Source organism: Phyllobates terribilis, unplaced genomic scaffold (assembly GCF_046119375.1).
Source record: "Phyllobates terribilis strain yellow unplaced genomic scaffold, ASM4611937v1 Scaffold_4__5_contigs__length_816908805, whole genome shotgun sequence".
Classification (NCBI taxonomy): Eukaryota; Metazoa; Chordata; class Amphibia; order Anura; family Dendrobatidae; genus Phyllobates; species Phyllobates terribilis.
In genome coordinates this window covers 683974725-683997297 of record NW_027362764.1, presented here as the reverse complement: position 1 = coordinate 683997297, position 22573 = coordinate 683974725, and the positions used below count along the sequence as shown (strand labels likewise).

General features: G+C 40.4%; 1 non-coding gene and 2 pseudogenes across 1 annotated transcript; all 3 read right to left on the bottom strand.

Moving 5' to 3' along the window:
• Window positions 1-9714: 9714 nt before the first annotated feature.
• On the bottom strand, window positions 9715-9834 carry LOC141268718 (5S ribosomal RNA; annotated as a pseudogene).
• A 621-nt stretch (window positions 9835-10455) lies between these two features.
• On the bottom strand, window positions 10456-10574 carry LOC141270249 (5S ribosomal RNA). Its single transcript, XR_012321586.1, has one exon. It is a non-coding gene; the product is annotated as a 5S ribosomal RNA (ribosomal RNA).
• Window positions 10575-11507: 933 nt separating this feature from the next.
• LOC141269218 (5S ribosomal RNA) lies at window positions 11508-11627 on the bottom strand (annotated as a pseudogene).
• Window positions 11628-22573: the final 10946 nt, after the last annotated feature.

The following is a 22573-nucleotide window of genomic DNA, read 5'->3' as shown; positions in this document are numbered from 1 at the left end:
TTTATATCACTGTAAGCAATTGCAGACACCTGTGCTAATTAGTTTGGCAGGTGTGTCCAATGAAAGGCAAGACTACTTAAGAAGGCTCTCTCACATTATTAAGCAGCCTACATTTTCTGCCAAAATGGGAAAGAAAAAGGATGTGTCGGCTGCTGAGAAGCAACAAATTGTGGAGTGTTTAGGTCAAGGCATGACTACAATCAACATTGTGCGATGATCAGGATGAAGTGTCTTGGCAATCAAGAAGTATGTAGCTGATTCACAGTACACACGTGTGCGTGCTGATAAGGGCAAATTGAGGACTCTTTCCTACAGGCAATTACGTCAGGTTGAAAGAGCAGCGGCAAAAAAGCCTTGTCATAGCAGCAGACAAGTTTTTGAAGCTGCTTGTGCCTCCAACGTCCCCCGAACAACAAGATGCAGGGTCCTTCAGAGGTTTGCAGCTGTGCATGCGCCATCCTGTCGACCTCCTCTATCCACTTCACACAAGCAGAAACGGCTCCAGTGGGCCAAACATTACATGAAGACTGATTTCAAAACTGTTTTGTTCACGGATGAGTGCCGTGCAGCGCTCGATGGTCCAGATGGATGGAGTGGAGGATGGCTGGTTGATGGACACCCCACGCAAACACGGCTACAGCGCCAACAAGGAGGAGGTGGAGTAATGTTTTGGGCTGGAATCATGGGGAGAGAGATTGTCGGCCCCTTTAGGATCCCTGAAGGCGCTAAAGATGAACTCCATAATGTATGTGGATTTTCTCAAACAGCACTTCCTGCCATGGTTCAAGAAGAAGAACCGTGTATTTCACAGCAAGATCATTTTTCTGCATGATAATGCACCATCTCATGCTGCACATAAAACATCTGCATCTCTGGCTGATATGGGCATAAAAGGGGACAAACTTATGGTGTGACCCCCATGCTCTCCTGACCTCTACCCCATTCAGAACCTTTGGAGCATCATTAAAAGGAGTGTCTATGATGGCGGGAGGCAGTTCACATCTAAGCAACAGCTCTGGGAGGGTATTCTGTCCTCATGCAAAACAATTGAAGCAGAAACCATCCAAAACCTGACAAATTCAATGGACGAGAGAGTTCAGAAGCTCCTTTCGAACAAGGGGTCCTATGTGAAAATGTAACATCACCTAGAATAAAGTTTTGAGTTGAAAACTGTTTGATTTCAGTTTCTAACAACCTGCTAATGCTTATAATTTCAAAAATGACCATTTTTTGGTCTTTATTAAAATGAAAAGGTTGCTCGAAAAGTTTGGGGGATCTAAGAGTGTGGCAACCCAGTAGTCATGATTACTTCGAATTCTGACAATATGAGGGTCATGCTGCAGGTAGTGCAGCAAGAAGGCACTTATGTGCCTTGCGCATCTCGGAGCCCCAAAATTATTTTCCGGGCTAGATGCAGCTAAAAATTATTTTTAATTTTAAATCTGGTGAAGCTTTAGTATAGATGGCCTAATAGGATCAGTGCTGCACACTGCTACAAAGCCCAAATTATTTTCCAGTCAAGATACAGATAAACATGATTAGTAATTTGAAAGCTTAAAACGGTTGGTAGGGTGATTTTAACCAATCATCAAGCTTTTACTCTCCCCAGGATGACACAGGGGTAGAAAAGTCGTTTCGGATCCATGATTTGTTCATCTTTATGAACGTGAGTCTGTCTACATTATCAGTGGAGAGCCGCGTGCGCTTATCTGTCAGCACACCACCAGCAGCGCTGAACACACGTTCAGACAGAACGCTGGCTGCGGGGCATGACAAGATCTCCAAGGCGTAAATGGCTAGCTCCGGCCATTTATCCAGATTGGAAGCTCAAAAAGAGCAAGGGTCCAGTGACACAGTCGTGGCTTCAATGTTTACTTGGAGATACTCCTGTACCATCGTCTCTAGGCGTTGACTATGTGTCAGACTTCTTGTCTCCTGTGGCCTTGCAAAGGATGGGCTAAAAAAGTGGTGAAATGATTCCGCAAAATTAATGTTACCAGCAGATACTGTGGTTCTGTTACGGTTTGAGTGCTGAACACTTGACGGTCCCACGGTTGGCAATTTGGAACTGTGAGATTCACTACGTGCACCACTGGTATTTTGTGGAAAAGCACATGTAAGATTCTGCAACAGTCTCTGCTGATACTCCTGCATGCGTGCATCCCTTTCTATGGCAGGAATAATTTCTGCAAATTTACTTTTGTACCGGGGATCTAACAGTGTGGTAACCCAGTAGTCAGGATTATTTCTAATTCTCACAATTCGAGGGTCATGTTGCAGGTAGTGCAGCAAGAAGGCACTCATGTGTGTTGCGCATCCAGGAGCACCAAGTCCCTGTTGTGTTGGTGGCGAGGTAACAATCATGCTTCCTTCCTCTGTCCTCTCCCCCCAACCTCGCACAACAGAAATGTGATCAAGGTCTCCCTCATCTGATGAGTCTTCCATCAGTTCGTCCTCCACTTCTTCCTGGGCTCCTGCACCTTCCTCACTAGTTTGGCTGCTACCATGCGCCCTGGTAAAACCATCTCCCCCACCCTCACATGCCTGCCGCCTTGGTGCTGCCGACCGTCTGGACCTTGCAGATGTTAGCCCTTCCGCATACAACTCCTCCTCCTCTACTTCCTCCACCTCCTCTTGTGCCACCACCTGACTCCGAATTCTGTTTAACATGTGCTCCAGCATGTAAATCACTGGAATAGTCATGCTGATAATGGCATCGTCAGCACTAAACATCTTCGTCGCCATTTCAAAACTGTGCAGAAGGGTGCATAGGTCCCTGATCTGAGACCACTCCTCCAGCGTGATTTGCCCCACCTCTGGATCTCGTTGGCCCAGGCTATACGTCAGAACGTATTGCACCAGGGCTTGTCGGTGCTGCCACAGTCGCTGCAACATGTGCAGAGTTGAAATCCACCGGGTAGGCACATCGCATTTTAGCCGGTGAAGTGGCAGGCCCAACGACTTCTGTAGAGATGTAAGTCGCTGAGCTGCGAGATGCGAACGGCGGAAGTGAGCACACAGCGACCGTGCCCTCTGCAGAAGGCCATCTAGTCTGGGATGGTGGGCTAAAAATTGCTGGACAACCAGGTTCAACACGTGAGCCATACAAGGCACGTGTGTGACATTGCCCCGGCGAAGGGCCGCACCCAGGTTTGCAGCATTGTCGCACACGGCCTTCCCTGGTTTCAGGTCCAGTGGAGACAACCATTCATGAAATTGCTTCTCCAGAGCTGACCACAACTCCTCAGCTGTGTGACTCACATTTCCCAGACATTTCAATGTAAAAACCGCCTGATGACGTTGAGCCCTACTGCCAGCATAGTAAGGAGGTGTGCAGGATCCCTTCTGCGCAGTTAGAAAGCTTGTGGCATGACCAGACAGGCTTTGGGTGCAGGTGGAAGACCGAGAGGAGGTTGAGGAGGCAGAAGCAGTGGAGGAACTTTGACATAAAGAGGATTGACGCACAACTCGTGGGGACGGCAAGACTTGGACAGCAGCCCCTTGTCCTGCTGTCACCATAGTTACCCAGTGCCCAGTCAGCGACATGTAACGCCCCTGTCCATGCCTACTCGTCCAAGTGTCTGTGGTGAAATGCACCCTGTCACACACAGAGTTTCTCAAAGAAGCGGTGATGTTATGTGCGACATGCTGGTGGAGCGCAGGCACACCTTTCTTTGAGAAGTAGTGCCGACTGGGCATCTGGTACTGGGGCACTGCGACGGACATAAGGTCTCGAAAATCCTCTCTGTCCACCAGGCGGAAAGGCAGCATTTCTGTAGCCAAGAGCTTGCAGATGGTGAAATTCAACCTCTTAGCTTTCTCATGGCTAGGAGGAAATGATCTTTTACTTGTCCACATCTGAGGGACCGAGGGCTGGCTATTGTGCTTAGACGGGGTTGATAAGGGTGTCCCCGGCAAACTGCCGGTCTGTGAGGAAGATGCAGGCGGACATGTTAGGTTGCCTTGATCCAAAGGTGGTGCTATCGATGTCGGACAGCGCTCAACACCAGCTGGTGTTACCACCTCCAAAGAAAATGATGACCTGCCAATCACGCTGGCTGTTGCGGGTAAAGAGGTGGCAGGTCTGCGCCCCAAAACAGGTGTGACTGCTGTCCCCCCAGTCACAGAGGATGAAGAGGCCGCGGATGCACAAGATATGGCAGACGGTGGTTGGCCCGGCCGGCTAGGCCGCATTGTAGCACACTGAGCTTCCCACTGCAACTTATGCTTCATGTCCATGTGCCGGTTCATGCATGAAGTACTCAAACTATGTATTTTTTGGCCTCTACTTAGCTTTTGCTGACAAATGTTACAGATAACACGAGTTGGGTCATCTTTATCGATCTGAAAAAATGCCCAGGCTATGCAAGGCTTAGCACCCATGCGACCTGAAGAGCCACCACGACTTGTGGTGAGAGGCAGAGTTGTGTTTGAGGATGCAGTTGTTGACGTGCTTCCAGTACTACGTCTCTGTCCAGGAAGGCGCAACCTGACCTCGTCGTCACTAGCATCTTCCTCCACCTCCTCTGCTGACCTCATCCCTTGGCTGACTGTGGGTTGACAGTAAGTGGGATCTCCGACCTCATCATCATCACCCTGTGCGTTATCACACCCGTTGTCCTCAGAGCCAACCTGTTCCTGCCCTGACAAAAAACTAAAGTTGTCGCTCCAATCAGGTATTTGAGTCTTATCATCGTCTTCCTCATTGTCTCCACCAACAGGAGTTACAGTTTGGGAATGAGAGTCTACATTATGGTCAGAACCTTCTGCGTCTGGTCCTGGATCCGACTCATAAAGATTCTGGGCATCAGTGCAGATCATTTCCTCGTCTGGATTCACAGAAGCGCTGGAGTCGACCTCTGATTCCCAGGCTATAGTATGAGTAAACAGCTCTGCAGACTCAACCATCTGTTCTACCTCATACTCAGACGGGCAGCTGGAGATTTGGGAGCTGTGAGGAAGCAAGTGCGATTTGGGTGACAACTTTGAGGACTGGAGTATTTGTGATGTTGAAGTTGATGTGGAGGAGAGCCCACTTAAAGGAGCACTTGATATCCATTGAAGCACCTGCTGTTTTTGTGCCTCATCTGGAATTTGTAGTGATTGGCGTGGCCGTAAGAAAGGGATCTTATCACATTGTCCGCTAAAAGAAGTAGACATTTTAGTTTGGCTGGAAGATGGTCTTTCTTCTGCAGATGTTACTGTTGCTTTAACACCTACCCCATGGACACAACCTTTTTTCCCCTTCCCAACACACCTATTCCCCTTTCCACCAGCAGCAGGCCTTTTTCCACTCATTTTGGTGGTTAACTAATTCACAACTCTGGAGTTGTTTGCACAAAAAAACAATAGATGGTAACCGAGCAGAGCTGAGTGGCCAAACTGTGGTATTAGGCCAAAACTATTGGCTGGGTTAGATGCAGAAAAAAATTATTTTGAATTTGCAACCTGATGGAGGTCAGTATAGATGGATTAATAGAACAAGACCCACACACAGCTAGAAGCCAAATATTTTTTCAGAGGTAGATGCAGGAAAAAAATATATTCAGTTTGCAACCTGATGGAGGTCAGTATAGATGGACTAATACAACAAGTCCCACACACAGCTAGAAGCCCAAATATTTTTTCAGAGGTACTGTAGATGCAGATAAAAATTAGTTTTAATTTGCAACCTGATGGAGGTCAGTATAGATGGACTAATAGAGAAAGTCCGACACACTACTAGAAGGCCAAATATTTTTTCAGAGGTAGATGCAGAAAAAAATATATTCAGTTTGCAACCTGATGGAGGTCAGTATAGATGGACTAATAGAGAAAGTCCGACACACTACTAGAAGGCCAAATATTTTTTCAGAGCTAGATGCAGAAAAAAATTATATTCAGTTTGCAACCTGATGGAGGTCAGTATAGATGGATTAATAGAACAAGACCCACACACAGCTAGAAGCCCAATATTTTTTCAGAGGTAGATGCAGAAAAAAATATATTCAGTTTGCAACCTGATGGAGGTCAGTATAGATGGACTAATACAACAAGTCCCACACACAGCTAGAAGCCCAATATTTTTTCAGAGGTAGATGCAGAAAAAAATATATTCAGTTTGCAACCTGATGGAGGTCAGTATAGATGGACTAATACAACAAGTCCCACACACAGCTAGAAGCCCAAATATTTTTTCAGAGGTACTGTAGATGCAGATAAAAATTAGTTTTAATTTGCAACCTGATGGAGGTCAGTATAGATGGACTAATAGAGAAAGTCCGACACACTACTAGAAGGCCAAATATTTTTTCAGAGCTAGATGCAGAAAAAAATTATATTCAGTTTGCAACCTGATGGAGGTCAGTATAGATGGATTAATAGAACAAGACCCACACACAGCTAGAAGCCCAATATTTTTTCAGAGGTAGATGCAGAAAAAAATATATTCAGTTTGCAACCTGATGGAGGTCAGTATAGATGGACTAATACAACAAGTCCCACACACAGCTAGAAGCCCAATATTTTTTCAGAGGTAGATGCAGAAAAAAATATATTCAGTTTGCAACCTGATGGAGGTCATTATAGATGGACTAATACAACAAGTCTCACACACAGCTAGAAGCCCAAATATTTTTTCAGAGGTACTGTAGATGCAGATAAAAATTAGTTTTAATTTGCAACCTGATGGAGGTCAGTATAGATGGACTAATAGAGAAAGTCCGACACACTACTAGAAGGCCAAATATTTTTTCAGAGCTAGATGCAGAAAAAAATTATATTCAGTTTGCAACCTGATGGAGGTCAGTATAGATGGACTAATAGAGAAAGTCCGACACACTACTAGAAGGCCAAATATTTTTTCAGAGCTAGATGCAGAAAAAAATTATATTCAGTTTGCAACCTGATGGAGGTCAGTATAGATGGATTAATAGAACAAGACCCACACACAGCTAGAAGCCCAATATTTTTTCAGAGGTAGATGCAGAAAAAAATATATTCAGTTTGCAACCTGATGGAGGTCAGTATAGATGGACTAATACAACAAGTCCCACACACAGCTAGAAGCCCAATATTTTTTCAGAGGTAGATGCAGAAAAAAATATATTCAGTTTGCAACCTGATGGAGGTCAGTATAGATGGACTAATACAACAAGTCCCACACACAGGTAGAAGCCCAAATATTTTTTCAGAGGTACTGTAGATGCAGATAAAAATTAGTTTTAATTTGCAACCTGATGGAGGTCAGTATAGATGGACTAATAGAATGATGCTATGCCCAAAAGATTTTACTTCACTAGGTGCAGTAAAAAAATTGGTATTCTATACACAGGTGGTATATCTTGCAACACAGATAGGCTACTCCACTGACTAACACACTCTGCAATAGGCCAAAAAGGATTAGCTTTGCTAGATTCAGCCAAATGCTGTGAAAAAAACTTGCACAGCACTGGCACAGACCTGCCTGGCAAAAACTGATAGGAACTGATGTAACCTAGTCCTGAAAAGGACTCCAATTACAATTAGTCTTTACTCCCACAATCTATCTATTTAAGAGCACAGACCTGCCTGATAAAAGTCGTAGGAAATGCTGTAACCTAGTCCTTAAAAGGACTGCAATCACAACTATTCCCTACTCCCAAGCTATCTGTAGATTTGTGCGAAAATTGGCTTGAAATTAACAAGGTATAGCGCACACAGCAACAGCGGTGCCGTCTAACACGCAGCTGCAGCAGTGAGAAAATGGTGGCGACGGGGAAAATGGCTTGGTCTTATAGGGCAAAGACATGTGACATACACTGCCAATGACACATGCCCTTGCTTGTGTGAAAAAAAGCACTTCGCTCCGTGTGTGCGCTGCTGATAGGCTGACAGATTGCACCTCCCCACTGCAAATGCGGGAAAGAGAAAAAAAAATGGAGATCTTCATTGTTCCTGCAGAGATCCATCCCCTGCCCCTCCCCCCACCCCGCTGTACACTCAAACTGCGTATTAACATTAATTTTCATCATTACTGAGAAAAAATCCAGTTATGATTTTGGTGCACGAACAGTTATCGAACATAACCTCGAACAGCCGAATTTTTCTCAAATTGTTCGTGTTCGCCGAACGGCTCGAACACCGCCCAAAACAGCTCGAATTTGAGATTGGCGAACAGTTCGAGTAGAACAACACTCATCTCTAGTCCCTACAGGTGTGGTTTGTTTAGCAGTGATTCACCCGCCGCATCAGGTGTCTTCAAAAATGTCTCGGCGCAGGGTCTCCTGCAGGCTAAACTCTTCATCGCGGTAATGTGACAGAAAGAGCAAGCTGGACCCGTAACTTGGGGACGGAGCGAGACGTCCAGGGGTGAATGAAGGAAGAGGGTGAGATGGTTGCCAATGACTATGAGCTGCTCTTCAGGGGGGAGGGTCGTGTTGCCTGCAAAGGTCTTCTGCTTGGTTTTACCGGTGGTTGCCTCCAGCCACGTGAGAGACGCTGGTCCTGGTGAAAAGGAGCCTAGTATTAAAAGTAAAGAAGCAACAATGCTGGAGGCCCACGGTGATCAGAAGGATGCTGGTATTTTGCAGAGATGAAATGGCGCAAGAGAGAAAGCAAATGAAAAAAAGAAAAGAGAATGAATGTGTGCACTTGTGAAAGGGAATGGAAAAAAGGCATAGAAGAGAGTGCCCCCTGCTGGTGGAAGGAAGGAAAAGGCAAAAGCCTACAGCACCTGTTATTCCCAAGTGGTATCCCATCTAAGTACTAACCAAGCCTGACCCTGCTTAGCTTCTGAAATCAGATGAGATCTGGCAAAGACAAGCCTCTCACTTGCAGCTTATCTACTTTGAAGTCTGGCTGCCAGCTGCCCTTTCCAGTGCTCAGCAAGACCAGGTCCTTTTGTGCTTTCCCTTCTCTTCAATTTTTTTGCTGGCTTCCTTAAAAGGTCTTGTAGACACAACGCCCCACTCAGAGCCGCTGAGCTCACTGATCGGCTGCAGCGCTGTCGACGGAACGTCAGCTTCACGGCCAATGCCACAAGCCGGGAGCAGAGGCGAGACTCACCGGTAGACCCGGGTAGGGTGAGTAGAGCGCGGTTAGTTGCTTTCTAATAGGCTGCAGCCGTGGATTAACTTTTAATGAAAGGGAACAATCCCTTTGACTGTCTGCAGCGCGCCACACCTAGGAAGCGCACTCTCACACACAAGCCAGCATGCACACGTGCTCGCTCGTGACAACACCCCCTATCTGCCTCTACAACCTCACCATCACCATGCGTCAGACTCTCCTCCCTGTTTTATGATTTCAGGGCCCTAGCAGGAATCACCCCCCCCTCCCCAATTCCTTCCGCACCTTCCTTGCCTTCCTTGCACTGAGGTTAGCTCTTTGTCAGCCGTCTGGCTTGGTTACACAAGCTTCTTTGCAGAGAAACATGTTACTTCTGCTGGCCCTCGCTAGGCGGCCGGCATCAAAAACCTTCCCTGGGCACTTGCTGAAAGCCTGGCCCCTTCACGGCCCCGGGTGCTTGTAACGCCTTCATTTCCACACGGCGAGCTGCGGAGTCAATAAGCACTCCTAGCCGTGACAAGGAGTTCGGTGTCAGGCCTGCGTGAACACGGCGGGCTAGCGTACTTAGCTGCCAACTAGCTCAGAGGCCTTGGGGCTTCCATCATCTAAGTTACTTAAGGTCGGTGTCCGGCAAGGCGCCCTTCCATGCTAGCCGAGCTGGGCAGTAGCGCAAAACGTCATCAAAATGGTCTACAGCACCCGGTGTTTCCAGGAGGTATCCCATCCAAGTACTGTCCGAGCCCTGCCCTGCTTTGCTTCCAAGATCAGACGAGATCAGGCGTATCCAAGGTGGTATGGCCAGTAGACGCTGCTCGATTCATCGCCCGGCCAGCCTTTCTCAGGATCGCTTGGTGGCGAGCAATCTGGCCGTGACGGGGCGGGCTCCGAAGGGTCCATGCAAAGGCTGTGCCATCCCTACAGGTGTGGTTTGTTTAGCAGTGATTCACCTGCCGCATCAGGTGTCTTCAAAAATGTCTCGGCGCAGGGTCTCCTGCAGGCTAAACCCTTCATCGCGGTAATGTGACAGAAAGAGCAAGCTGGACCCGTAACTTGGGGGCGGAGCGAAACATCCAGGGGTGAATGAAGGAAGAGGGTGAGATGGTTGCCAGTGACTTTGAGCTGATCTTCAGGGTTGAGGGTCGTGTTGCCTGCAAAGGTCTTCTGCTTGGGGTTACCGGTGGTTGCCTCCAGCCACGTGGAAGACTCTGGTCCTGGTGAAAAGGAGCCTAGTATTAAAAGTAAAGAAGCAACAATGCTGGAGGCCCGCGGTGATCAGAAGGATGCTGGTATTTTGCAGAGATGAAATAGCGCAAGAGTGAAAGCAAATGAAAAAAAGAAAAGAGAATGAATGTGTGCACTTGTGAAAGGGAATGGAAAAAAGGCATAGAAGAGAGTGCCCCCTGCTGATGGAAGGAAGGAAAAAGCAAAAGCCTACAGCACCTAGTATTCCCAAGCAGTCTCCCATCCAAGTACTAACCAGGCCCAACCCTGCTTAGCTTCTGAGATCAGACGAGATCAGGCGTGTTCAGGGTGGTGTGGCCGTAGGCAGAGACAATTCTCTCACTTGCTGCTTTTCTACTTTGAAGTCTGGCTGCCGGCTGCCCATCCCAGTGCTCAGCAAGACCAGGTCCTTTTGTGCTTTCCCTTCTCTTCAATTTTTTTGCTGGCTTCCTTAAAAGGTCTTGTAGATACAACGCCCCACTCAGAGCCGCTGAGCTCACTGATCGGCTGCAGCGCTGTCGACGGAACGTCAGCTTCACGGCCAATGCCACAGGCCGGGAGCAGAGGCGAGACTCACCGGTAGACCCGGGTAGGGTGAGTAGTGCGCGGTTAGTTGCTTTCTAATATCCTGCAGGCGGGGATTAACTTTTAATGAAAGGGAACAATCCCTTTGACTGTCTGCAGCGCGCCACACCTAGGAAGCGCACTCTCACACACAAGCCAGCATGCACACGTGCTCGCACATGACAACACCCCCTATCTGCCCCTACAACCTCTCCGTCACCATGCGTCAGACTCTCCTGCCAGTTTTATGATTTCAGGGCCCTAGCAGGAATCACCCCCCCCCCATCCCAATTCCTTCCTTGCCTTCCTTGCACTGAGGTTAGCTCTTTGTCAGCCATCTGGCTTGGTTACACAAGCTTCTTTGCAGAGAAACATGTTACTTCTGCTGGCCCTTGCTAGGCGGTCGGCATCCAAAACCTTCCCTGGGCACCTGCTGAAAGCCTGGCCCCTTCACGGCCTCGGGTGCTTTTAAAGCCATCATTTCCACACGGCGAGCTGCGGAGTCAATAAGCACTCCTAGCCGTGGCAAGGAGCTCGGTGTTAAGCCTGCGTGAAGGCGGCGGGGTAGCGTACTTAGCTGCATACTGGCTCAGAGGCCTTGGGCTTCCATCATCTAAGTTACTTAAGGTCGGTGTCCGGCAAGGCGCCGTTCCATGCTAGCCGAGCTGGGCAGTAGGGCAAAACGTCATCAAAATGGTCTACAGCACCCGGTGTTCCCAGGAGGTCTCCCATACAAGTACTGTCCGAGCCCAGCCCTGCTTTGCTTCTGAGATCAGACAAAATCAGGCGTATACAAGGTGGTATGGCCAGTGGACGCTGCTCGATCCATCGCCCGGCCAGCCTTTCTCAGGATCGCTTTGTGGCAAGCAATCTGGCCGTGACGGGGCTGGCTCCGAAGGGTTCATGCAAAGGCTGTGCCGTCCCTACAGGTGTGGTTTGTTTAGCAGTGATTCACCCGCCGCATCAGGTGTCTTCAAAAATGTCTCGGCGCAGGGTCTCCTGCAGGCTAAACCCTTCATCGCGGTAATGTGACAGAAAGAGCAAGCTGGACCCGTAACTTGGGGGCTGAGCGAGACGTCCAGGGGTGAATGAACGAAGAGGGTGACATGGTTGCCAGTGACTTTGAGCTGCTCTTCAGGGGGGAGGGTCGTGTTGCCTGCAAAGGCTTTCTGCCCGGGGTTACCGGTGGTTGCCTCCAGCCACCCGGGAGACGCTGGTCCTGGTGAAAAGGAGCCTAGTATTAAAAGTAAAGAAGCAACAATTCTGGAGGCCCACGGTGATCAGAAGGATGCTGGTATTTTGCAGAGATGAAATAGCGCAAGAGAGAAAGCAAATGAAAAAAAGAAAAGAGAATGAATGTGTGCACTTGTGAAAGGGAATGGAAAAAAGGCATAGAAGAGAGTGCCCCCTGCTGGTGGAAGGAAGGAAAAAGCAAAAGCCTACAGCACCTGGCATTCCCAGGCGGTCTCTGTTAAATGGTTAATTATGGAAATTAATTTGGAATGTTAATCGATAATCATTTTTATGAGTTCTATGCCTCAGCCATCGTGTCTAGTTGACATGTGCTATTTGTGTGTGTATTTTTGGTTCACTACCATATGTAGAACAGGTGTCCATACGACTGGCTATAAAAGCCCATGGTACAGAAAGGGGGGGCTCTCTTGCTCTGCCCACCCCACAAGACACAGAATCTTCATGCTGAGAAGCAGATGACATGTAGGCCTGGACACATGCTGGACAAAGACATGATTTACCAGCCAGGATCCAAGGAAAGATGGGTGAATCTCAACAATTAAGCTAATTATGGACAAATGGACAATTACTTTATAACTAATTATTGTATGTACCTGCTGCAATCTGATTCTTTTTAATGGACAATCCAAGAATAAATAGATACAATTTTTTATAAGAATATCGTGATATTGATACTTTGAGAAGTCCTCAGTAGAAAAAAATATTACAGGAAGAGTATTATTTTACAATGGTGAGCCAGCCAGTCCTGTTTTTTTGTTTTTTAAATTAAGTAAGTGAATTTCTTCCGTGAACAAGGGGGGAGTCCTGACGAGCTGAACAGCTGTTGTTCACGTGTCAGTAAATTCACTAGTTTGTCACGAGAAGCAGAAAGGACCTACAGACTGAGGAAAGACAGGAAGCAGAGGTACTAACAAGGAACAGAATCACACAGGAAAAGAATCAGACGAACTGAAGACAGGACGTGCTGATAAAGAGAAGCCAAGGAATCTTAAGGTAAGCAAAATATGGATATAATTTCTTCTTTTGCTAAACAAAGTAATATTAATTTCAAAGGTAATGTAGGAGATGACATAGAAGTTTTGTGGCTCAGTTTATACAAAGAATGTGAATTGCAGAATTTACAGTTAACTTCTAAATTGGTAAATAGAGACAAACAGAAATTGAGAAATATTCTACATTTGGTAGATTTTTTTCATAGTCTTGTGTTAGAGATTTCTAAGCAGGAAAATAGTGTAGAAGTGTCAGACGGTGATACTGATTCTGACTGTAATGTGGAAAATGAACAAGAAGTAAGACACGTGTCTGTAACTGAAGGTGACCTTGGGTCTGACCAAGAGACAGACATACAGAAACCTGACATGGGAGGAGACATGACTGACATACGAGAAACCGACATACTAGGTGATGTGGGAGGAGACGTGAGTGACGTAGGAGGAACGGACGTACAAGAGCCACTAAAAATATCAGAGAATTCTGGAATTACCCAGGCTCAACTCCAAATTAAAATGAGGAAAAATTTGCTGAAATTATACAAAATCATGCCAAAATATGATGTCAAAATCCATGCCTGTAGAAATTCAGAGACATTTGAGAGCTTCTCTGATAAGTTTGATTTATCCAATGAGGAGAGGAATCAATTATTTAAAATATGGATTCCTGTGACATTGTCCAGACGTTTACATTTAATGCCCTGTGAAAATGACTCTCCTAATGGATGGGAAAATGATTCGGACAGATTAAGATATTTGATTTATTGTGTCACAAAGGATTTTCCCAACATAGAAGATCTGCAGAAACTAAGGATTGGTAGGAAGGAATGTACATATACATTCATGTCCATATTTGAACGGTTGTACAAAGCTCTCATCAAAAATGGAAAAGTACAACATATGATAACAACTTTTGTACAAAAATTCAAATTCCTAAATTCAGTTTCCCAAGTTATGGCATCACAAAAAAATTCATTATTTGAATGTGCGCAGATGCTGGATTTTGTTAGAAAACATGAGAATCGTGAAAAGAAAATAAATCAAGCTAAATTTATAAAACCAGGAAAGGTAAAATCATACCAAAAGCCAATATCAAACTCTCCTAGACTGAGTCATCCCCATAGTGAACTCTATCAAATACGCAGAAGATTTCATATATGTTATAAGCCATATCAGCCAGTGCAAAGATCCATCTCTCCACAGAATGAGTTAATTCTCAGTCAGAACTGTGATTCTCTAAAAAGGAAAATGGCTGAAACTGATGGACAGACACAGGTGAGACGACCAACTCACTGTGACGTCATGGAATGTGGACAGAAGAACAGGCAGTTCTCTGAGGTTTTGAAGGATAGAAAAATGTCTTTCCTAAATAGGGCGTTCCTGGAGATATTTGAGAGAGACAGAAGATTTGGTTTAGGGAGTGGCTAAGGAAAAACTGTAATTATAATGTTGTATCAAAATGTAATAGAATGTCTCAATATTTATTTATAATCTCATACAGTAAAATTGTAGTTACATAGTTTCTAATAGTTTATATATATATATATATATATATATATATATATATATACACTTGTCTAAGTAGACATTGCGCATAATTGTATTTATATATACGTTTATAAAATACATATATATATATATATTAATTAATAAATTAAAACTTCATATATATAAATTTAAGTAGCAATATTTTGAATTACATTAGAACCAACCAATATATGTATAAGATATTTAAATAATTCTGTGTCTGTATGAATTTGATATTTAATTTTATTTTCTTATATTTCCTTAGAGTTTTCATTCCAAAGCAGGATTTGATCAAAGAACTCTAAAATGGATTTATTTCTTTATTCACACAGGAAGTGAAAAAATTGCATGATTTTATGTGTATAACATTTTAAAATAATAACAATATATCTAGTTGAACTATAATATATATGTAATACTTATTAATTCTTTTGTGTTGCTAATATTTTCTGTGCATGAAGTGTTCGTGCAAATTAAAGTAGCTTTACAGCATGACGTGTGACAGCTGCGGCCTTTGAACTTTGAGCTAATTGTATAGGATCCCATTCATTCTATTTTCAACTGATGTAACTTAAGACCGGGCAGCCAGTGAAAAAAGAATCTAAGACAAGAGTTTTTTCAAGTGTCTGAAATTCCAGTGACTTACTCTCATATTATATAATATGTACTTGGGGAATATTCAAAGAAATATAAAGATATTCAATTGATATGGCAATGCGCATTAATAAATTGGGATACAACAATTTTGGGTTAAATATATATACATATCTAAAACTTCATATGTGGAATGTTTGAGTTGAACAGATCTGTGAATGTCAGAGTGAAGGTGACAGATGAGTAAATCAGCAGCTGCTAAGTGTGATTGATGTGACAGAGGCCTCGTATGTTTGTATGTTTGAAAAAAAAAATGTTTCTTTATGTGAAGGTACAAAAATATATTTAATTCTGAGGAAATTATAATACATAATTAGGTATTATCTACATATATATATTTCTATATTTCTTTAATAATTATTATTTCTTGATTTAACTAATAGTGGATAAGGGCAACCACACATCAAAATGGTTTACAAAGCAAATTTATATATAGAATAATTTTCCACATGATAATATTCTTGAATATCTATAATATTATTTTTAATGGTTACCTAAATAGGTACACACCTCTCTTTAGTCAAATCTATGCTACTCATCGATATGAAATTTATAATTTGGTTCTGATATATACATAAATTTTATAAAATAATATTTTTGGTATTAAGGGGGAAAATGTGTTTTTGATCCTGATTACATAATCACTTTTGATCAATACTTATTTTCCACACATTTTAATAAAGAAGAAATAATAATAAGGTACTATGGTATAATTAAGAAGGGTATTACATGCAAAGTTGCATAATTTTATATTTTTTGGTGGTAAAAGGTTATGACAAATATGAAATCATCCAGATAATGGAGATATAAGGGTATTTTTTATGGAGAATATAATTACTCTGCATTTGTCATTAAAATTTAAAGGCCTTATTTTTATTCTTATTTTTACTCTTAATTTTATTTTTCATTTTTAAAATTTTATTCTTACTTTATACTTCTTATTTTTCTATTTTTTCATTTTTTAATTCTCATTTGATTTTATTTGAGTTCAACATCTCAATTGAGAAAACACATTAATATTTAATAAAGTAATGTCTAATACAAGAGTATTGCTTCATTAAATATATATTGCTAAGGAAAAAAATGTTTACATTTTCTGAGTAAACACAACAATTCATTCATTCATTTATTCATTCATTCATTCATTCATTCATACATTCATATATTTATTCATTTTGGTTCAGGAGTATACATTCTTTGATATTATTGGTTTAATAAAGATATAAAAACTTGTTTTTTCAAAATACACTGACACCTATGGGTTGGAAAAGGTAATTACACCTATGACATAAAAATGTTCTATCATATGGAGAACTTGATTGATAATGAATTATTATCTATTATTGTTTATTATTCCAAACACAATTTATTTTAATATTTTGATAATAATTAGATGGATATTACTGATTGCTATGGTACGCTGTGATATTATAGGTTAGGAAAAACTGCCAGATTTGGTATCAGATTAGGGAATGAAGACTTCAATCAAGACATCGCAATTATGAATTCTATCTTAATAAAGACTTTTAATTTTTATAAATCAAAGAGATTCTCAAAAGTTACAAGAAGAAGCAACTGATATCTGGACGTCTCAGAAGGTAACAGGTGTGAATGCTGAGTGTTATAATAGACTGTGTCCATTACATACAATACAATTCACACCACTGATCACCAGGACGGCAGAGGACGATGATCCTATATGTACTGTGTTGTGTTCAAGTTTCATCACGTTCCAGTGGTCTCTTATCATCTGCAACGCTTCAATGAAAGCTGGTGAACAGGTAATACCTGGCATATGTGTCCTGTATATAAAGGACTGAGTACTGGTTATGGTGCTATATAAAGCAGGAAAGTGTCAAGTTAACCCTTGCTTTACTGACCAAAGACGTCACATCTGTTCCAAAAGTGACACGAGACCAGTGCGGACACATGGAAGATTCCAAAGACGATCCAACATAAGTCCAGGTGACACTGCACAGATATTAAAGCTACATTTCATCCATGGACTTTGTTTTCTTATCAACTGACACACATGATCTTTCTAATAAAGAGTACAGTTTATGGACTGAACAATAATGAACACAATTATGGACTGTACAATATCTACATGCTGTAATTTATTTCAAAGGAGTTTTCATCTAAAGACTGTGTTATAAAAGAACCAAGAAGAAGACGAGACGACGACCCGATGACATCAGATGATGACGATTGAACCCGCGATTGCTTCAATTTAGATATAGGGAAGTATAATTATACATATTAAATGAATATTAGTCACAGCTTACCATAACATGAATTCACATCATTATATAACAATAAACCGATATTGATACTATTATAACTATTATTATTATTATGGAAAATTAATGATATTGCCAAGGAAGAAGGAAAGAAAAAATGATTGATGAATGTATCTTCTTTTGAAAAGTTTCAGTTAAAGTCCTTTTATTCTCAAAAAAGGGGGAAATGTTAAATGGTTAATTATGGAAATTCATTTGGAATGTTAATCGATAATCATTTTTCTGAGTTCTATGCCTCAGCCATCGTGTCTAGTTGACATGCGCTATTTGTGTGTGTATTTTTGGTTCACTACCATATGTAGAACAGGTGTCCATACGACTGGCTATAAAAGCCCATGGTACAGAAAGGGGGGGCTCTCTTGCTCTGCCCACCCCACAAGACACAGAATCTTCATGCTGAGAAGCAGATGACATGTAGGCCTGGACACATGCTGGACAAAGACATGATTTACCAGCCAGGATCCAAGGAAAGATGGGTGAATCTCAACAATTAAGCTAATTATGGACAAATGGACAATTACTTTATAACTAATTATTGTATGTACCTGCTGCAATCTGATTCTTTTTAATGGACAATCCAAGAATAAATAGATACATTTTTTATAAGAATATTGTGATATTGATACTTTGAGAAGTCCTCAGTAGAAAAAAATAATACAGGAAGAGTATTATTTTACAATGGTGAGCCAGGCAGTCCTGTTTTTTTGTTTTTTAAATTAAGTAAGTGAATTTCTTCCGTGAACAAGGGGGGAGTCCTGACGAGCTGAACAGCTGTTGTTCACGTGTCAGTAAATTCACTAGTTTGTCACGAGAAGCAGAAAGGACCTACAGACTGAAGAAAGACAGGAAGCAGAGGTACTAAGAAGGAACAGAATCACACAGGAAAAGTATCAGACGAACTGAAGACAGGACGTGCTGATAAAGAGAAGCCAAGGAATCTTAAGGTAAGCAAAATATGGATATAATTTCTTCTTTTGCTAAACAAAGTAATATTAATTTCAAAGGTAATGTAGGAGATGACATAGAAGTTTTGTGGCTCAGTTTATACAAAGAATGTGAATTGCAGAATTTACAGTTAACTTTTAAATTGGTAAATAGAGACAAACAGAAATTGAGAAATATTCTACATTTGGTAGATTTTTTTCATAGTCTTGTGTTAGAGATTTCTAAGCAGGAAAATAGTGTAGAAGTGTCAGACGGTGATACTGATTCTGACTGTAATGTGGAAAATGAACAAGAAGTAAGACACGTGTCTGTAACTGAAGGTGACCTTCGGTCTGACCAAGAGACGGACATACAGAAACCTGACATGGGAGGAGACATGACTGACATACGAGAAACCGACATACTAGGTGATGTGGGAGGAGACGTGAGTGACGTAGGAGGAACGGACGTACAAGAGCCACTAAAAATATCAGAGAATTCTGGAATTACCCAGGCTCAACTCCAAATTAAAATGAGGAAAAATTTGCTGAAATTATACAAAATCATGCCAAAATATGATGTCAAAATCCATGCCTGTAGAAATTCAGAGACATTTGAGAGCTTCTCTGATAAGTTTGATTTATCCAATGAGGAGAGGAATCAATTATTTAAAATATGGATTCCTGTGACATTGTCCAGACGTTTACATTTAATGCCCTGTGAAAATGACTCTCCTAATGGATGGGAAAATGATTCGGACAGATTAAGATATTTGATTTATTGTGTCACAAAGGATTTTCCCAACATAGAAGATCTGCAGAAACTAAGGATTGGTAGGAAGGAATGTACATATACATTCATGTCCATATTTGAACGGTTGTACAAAGCTCTCATCAAAAATGGAAAAGTACAACATATGATAACAACTTTTGTACAAAAATTCAAATTCCTAAATTCAGTTTCCCAAGTTACGGCATCACAAAAAAATTCATTATTTGAATGTGCGCAGATGCTGGATTTTGTTAGAAAACATGAGAATCGTGAAAAGAAAATAAATCAAGCTAAATTTATAAAACCAGGAAAGGTAAAATCTTACCAAAAGCCAATATCAAACTCTCCTAGACTGAGTCATCCCCATAGTGAACTCTATCAAATACGCAGAAGATTTCATATATGTTATAAGCCATATCAGCCAGTGCAAAGATCCATCTCTCCACAGAATGAGTTAATTCTCAGTCAGAACTGTGATTCTCTAAAAAGGAAAATGGCTGAAACTGATGGACAGAGACAGGTGAGACGACCAACTCACTGTGACGTCATGGAATGTGGACAGAAGAACAGGCAGTTCTCTGAGGTTTTGAAGGATAGAAAAATGTCTTTCCTAAATAGGGCGTTACTGGAGATATTTGAGAGAGACAGAAGATTTGGTTTAGGGAGTGGCTAAGGAAAAACTGTAATTATAATGTTGTATCAAAATGTAATACAATGTCTCAATATTTATTTATAATCTTATACAGTAAAATTGTAGTTACATAGTTTCTAATAGTTCATATATATATATATATGTATATATATATATATATACACTTGTCTAAGTAGAGATTGCGTATAATTGTATTTATATATAGGTTTATAAAATATATATATATATATACATATTAACTAATAAATTAGAACTTCATATATATAACTTTAAGTAGCAATATTTTGAATTACATTAGAACCAACCAATATATGTATAAGATATTTAAATAATTCTGTTTCTGTATGAATTTGATATTTTAATTTTATTTTCTTATATTTCCTTAGAGTTTTCATTCCAAAGCAGGATTTGATCAAAGAACTCTAAAATGGATTTATTTCTTTATTCACACAGGAAGTGTAAAAATTGCATGATTTTATGTGTATAACATTTTAAAATAATAACAATATATCTAGTTGAACTATAATATATATGTAATACTTATTAATTCTTTTGTGTTGCTAATTTTTTTCTGTGCATGAAGTGTTCGTGCAAATTAAAGTAGCTTTACAGCATGACGTGTGACAGCTGCGGCCTTTGAACTTTGAGCTAATAGTATAGGATCCCATTCATTCTATTTTCAACTGATGTAACTTAAGACCGGGCAGCCAGTGAAAAAAGAATCTAAGACAAGAGTTTTTTCAAGTGTCTGAAATTCCAGTGACTTACTCTCATATTATATAATATGTACTTGGGGAATATTCAAAGAAATATAAAGATATTCAATTGATATGGCAATGCGCATTAATAAATTGGGATACAACAATTTTGGGTTAAATATATATATATATATATATATATATATATATATAAAACTTCATATGTGGAATGTTTGAGTTGAACAGATCTGTGAATGTCAGAGTGAAGGTGACAGATGAGTAAATCAGCAGCTGCTAAGTGTGATTGATGTGACAGAGGCCTCGTATGTTTGTATGTTTAAAAAAAAAAAAATGTTTCTTTATGTGAAGGTACAAAAATATATTTAATTCTGAGGAAATTATAATACATAATTAGGTATTATCTACATATATATATTTCTATATTTCTTTAATAATTATTATTTCTTGATTTAACTAATAGTGGATAAGGGCAACCACACATCAAAATGGTTTACAAAGCAAATTTATATTTAGAATAATTTTCCACATGATAATGTTCTTGAATAACTATAATATTATTTTTAATGCTTACCTAAATAGGTACACACCTCTCTTTAGTCAAATCTATGCTACTCATCAATATGAAATTTATGCACAATATTTCTAGAAGAATAATTATTTTTAATTGGGTTCTGATATATACATAAATTTTATAAAATAATATTTTTGGTATTAAGGGGGAAAATGTGTTTTTGATCCTGATTACATAATCACTTTTGATCAATACTTATTTTCCACACATTTTAATAAAGAAGAAATAATAATAAGGTACTATGGTATAATTAAGAAGGGTATTACATGCAAAGTTGCATAATTTAATATTTTTTGGTGGTACAAGGTTATGACAAATATGAAATCATCCAGATAATGGAGATATAAGGGTATTTTTTATGGAGAATATAATTACTCTGCATTTGTCATTAAAATTTAAAGGCCTTATTTTTATTTTTATTCTTATTTTTACTCTTAATTTTATTTTTCATTTTTAAAATTTTATTCTTACTTTATACTTCTTATTTTTCTATTTTTTCATTTTTTAATTCTCATTTGATTTTATTTGAGTTCAATATCTCAATTGAGAAAACACATTAATATTTAATAAAGTAATGTCTAATACAAGAGTATTGCTTCATTAAATATATATTGCTAAGGAAAAAAATGTTTACATTTTCTGAGTAAACACAACAATTCATTCATTCATTTATTCATTTATTCATTCATTCATTCATTCATTCATACATTCATATATTTATTCATTTTGGTTCAGGAGTATACATTCTTTGATATTATTGGTTTAATAAAGATATAAAAACTTGTTTTTTCAAAATACACTGACACCTATGGGTTGGAAAAGGTAATTACACCTATGACATAAAAATGTTCTATCATATGGAGAACTTGATTGATAATGAATTATTATCTATTATTGTTTATTATTCCAAACATAATTTATTTTAATATTTTGATAATAATTAGATGGATATTACTGATTGCTATGGTACGCTGTGATATTATAGGTTAGGAAAAACTGCCAGATTTGGTATCAGATTAGGGAATGAAGACTTCAATCAAGACATTGCAATTATGAATTCCATCCTAATAAAGACTTTTAATTTTTATAAATCAAAGAGATTCTCAAAAGTTACAAGAAGAAGCAACTGATATCCGGACGTCTCAGAAGGTAACAGGTGTGAATGCTGAGTGTTATAATAGACTGTGTCCATTACATACAATACAATTCACACCACTGATCACCAGGACGGCAGAGGACGATGATCCTATATGTACTCTGTTGTGTTCAAGTTTCATCACGTTCCAGTGGTTTCTTATCACCTGCAACGCTTCAATGAAAGCTGGTGAACAGGTAATACCTGGCATATGTGTCCTGTATATAAAGGACTGAGTACTGGTTATGGTGCTATATAAAGCAGG